The following is a 3,546-nucleotide window of genomic DNA, read 5'->3' as shown; positions in this document are numbered from 1 at the left end:
AACTCCTCCCATATACAACAAGAACTATAGCACAGAGAGAGTAAGAATCTTCACACACACATTCCATGCATGTGACATCAATCAACTTCACTTATTTACGAATTGTAGCAATCTTAGTCCAATTCAATTAATGCATATAAGTTCTATGGGTTAGTCATACAACACTAACCAATCTCAATCACCAATTGTCTTCATGCATCCATGACAAGACTGAATCAAAAATTAGTTATGACAATCAAGTCTCGCTGCTTGACTCATTGCATGTTTTCAGTATCTAAAGGGGTTCTTCTAATGTCCTTTTAAAAACAATTTTTCATTCTATTCAAGGATGTTTCCCAATTTATATTCATGCATTTGCTCATTCATTGTAACTTCAATTTTGTTCATTAAATACATCATTGTTATTGCCATATTTGCAAATCAAACTTGGTAGTTGATTGTCACTTTCGTCAATGAGTGTTCAATATCGTTCTTAAGTGTAATGAGTACTCAATATTGTTCTTAAGTGCGACAAAAGTTTTCATTGTCTTTTCCTCATCAGGAATCCAATGTTATGAATGTAATTATGCAACAACTTATCACTTATTTCTCAAGGAAGTTATAAACATGAATCACACCCATCATGCCAAAAGTAGTGTACGACATAAATGAATATGCGACTGATTAAACTCATACCTGAGTTAATGCCTACTGATGGCGTACCTCAATATCCTTTCCGCTTACCAATTCCCAAAGGCGCCAGTATTGCAACCTTTAGCTCTGATACCACTTGTCACATACCCCGGTAACCTCGCGGGTAAAAGTAGGGAGTTAGAATTAATTTATACAATTACCACAAGTAATTAATCAATTAACAACTCCACAAATCATCACTAACCATTAGATATCACATTCACTAATACATCAAGTAAATTGCAGTGAAAGACAATAAGTTATATATCCATTTTCATAACCGTTAACCATCCATGTGGTAGTGTTCTGACATAAGCTGTCTCATGAATCCCCTGCATCCATTACTTGATATCCTTAACCATACTAAATAATCATGCACTAAGACATTATGCTTGTCACAACAAATAAAGAACCATCATCATCAAGGACCCATCATCAACAATGGACACATAAAGCAATCACACCAATCACACCATTGAACACGGATATACCCTGGAAACCCCGTAGGGTGAAAACCAGCAAACGTTTAATCTTCTTATTAAACGCTCGTGAGGGTTTTCACCCCTCACTCAATGGCTTATAAGGGATTCCATCCCTTAACCATTGTTAAAAAAATCATTACAATGAGTTATCATTAAGTTATCCCATAACTAGCTACAAGCTAACACAATTTACATGTAATCTGTTATTTACATACCGCCACATGCAATAATCCTTGTGGCATAAATACTGCAATTTGGACTCATCTACATGGACCAATAATCCTTATCCTGCCAATATTAAACATCAGTTTCCTCTGGCACCAACCGCCATCGTTTCCTGTCAATGCTGTTGGCAACAAGCTTGGCAACAATATTAGATACATTATCAATAATTCATTAAACAACCTTTAAAAAGGATCTTTTATCATCTACTCATCTGTGTGAGGCAAGCACAACATACTAACTCACTAGTACGTTTATTCAAGTAAATTCTTGTTCTACTTTACACAAAGCTTATTCACACTGGTGCATATCTCTCTCTAAGAGATCTAGTCAATAGTTTACAAGTCCATGTTTCTTTCTAAAAACATACAACACAATGGTCAAGATTTAACATAGCTTGCTAACATGCAAAGAACACATCTCCATAACACGATGACTGTTCTTTGAGCCATTAGCTTATCCTAATATCCCTTCTTGAATATATGTAGTGGACATAATCTTTTAAAGATACAAGCATGGACTCATTAAGTATTTCTTTAAACAAGAAAAGAGATAAATTAATCAATCTTTTACCATATACATTACCACATGCATTAACCCATTCTCTTTACAAAGAGAACCTATAAAATCAATCATTCTTCTAATGCATGCACTAAAATTCTCTCTGTAAGAATGCAGTTACTGAAGATACGCTAAGGTTCTTTCTATAAAGAGTGCAGTTACTTATCTTCAGATCTGGCGTGAGTATTAACAGCTGCCTTAAACCGCTCCAAAATGGCATGTCTGCACGCATCTTTCACAGCTGAAATACTGAAACTCAAATCCTCAAATATGATGACATCTGGACGAGATGGATAACTGAAGCGCATGTTTCGTAATTCAAGGTTTCCCTCTATGCTCTCTAGTCTGCTTCCTTTACCAGAGCTTGACTTTCCAGAAGAGTCTCGATTTATCATCTCAAAAATAGAATAAGCAGCACTTTGAGCTCGTCCCAATGCACTTATATCTGGCGCTGCTTGTCCAAGAGACAGTCTACTGGTGACAACATTGAGCATCGTGGTGAATGCTTCCCCGCCATCTATTACCCTTTCGTGCTCGACCCAACTTGTGTACCAGAGCAGCAACGCCCAGGACAAGAACAACAGGCAGTGCATGGATCCCAGTCCCAGACCTTTGGCTGATCCACTCTTTCTTCCCACTACCACCGTTCTTGCTTTCCAAATTCTGTCACCGATTTTCACCAACGGAGGCCACTGCTACAACTTCAACAAATACTTGACCGGCCTTCTCTTGGGCGTCTGCGCGATTTCTTGTTTCATTGATTCGTTCCCCCAGTTACAAGGCAGACGACGGGACGTTATACTACGGAATCGCCACCAGAACCGGAATGTGGATGACCACCCCAGAGATCAACAGGACGGTGGATCTATCTTCCTACAAACTCACGTTTCTTGATCTCGTGCCCGCGGTGCTAGCGGTTCTGGTGTTTTCATCAGTCGCCCTCATGGATCCCAACGTTGTTGGCTGTTACTACGCGGATGCCTGAGAGGACCAGCCCCCTGCCATCAGCCTTCCGATCCCTTTCATGAAGCGTTAAGGTCTCCTTTTTTAATGGTAACCGCCTCCCTTATTCCCCCTCATCAAGAATCAGTTTCCCCGAGTTTCTGTAATGGAGCATTCCCTAGATGTGAAGTAATGCCTCCCATATCAAGAAACAGTTCCGCAGTTTAAGGATCAGTTCCGAAACTGACCAACCATTCAAAACTGTTAGTTATGAGGAGTTACGCGAGGGATATGACATCTCACAGGAGTGAAACCCTGCTCCCTTAGGGACCACCAGCGGGTTATTCCAGGTGGCATGGTTTTCTTTGATAACAGTGATGAGTCAAACCGACATTCGCAGGTAGAAGCCAGAGAGGCAGGAGTGAAAGCTTGCTCCCTTACGGACCACCAGCGGGTTATTCCAGGTGGCGTGGTTTTGCTTGATAACAGTGATGAGTCAAACCCACATTCGCGGATAACAGCCAGAGATTGCTATCCTCACTGTTGGTTTGACACCTGAGTTTGATAGGTTTTGCCAACTTCGGAAAAAAATAAAATATAAATTTACACATTTTTTTTTTTTTTAAATTAACCCATAACATAATAATGCACTGTAACACACATTCAC

General features: G+C 39.6%; 1 pseudogene; it reads left to right on the top strand.

Annotated features, from left to right (window-relative positions):
- Positions 1-2,528: 2,528 nt before the first annotated feature.
- Positions 2,529-2,922, top strand: LOC149215433 (protein DMP2 pseudogene; annotated as a pseudogene).
- Positions 2,923-3,546: the final 624 nt, after the last annotated feature.

The sequence above is a fragment of the Pinus tabuliformis genome, chromosome 1_1 (assembly GCF_031772625.1).
Source record: "Pinus tabuliformis cultivar Carrire ecotype Pingquan chromosome 1_1, CPIR1, whole genome shotgun sequence".
Classification (NCBI taxonomy): domain Eukaryota; kingdom Viridiplantae; phylum Streptophyta; class Pinopsida; order Pinales; family Pinaceae; genus Pinus; species Pinus tabuliformis.
The sequence above is the reverse complement of the archived record's forward strand: the minus strand, read 5'-3'. Positions and strand labels throughout refer to the sequence as shown.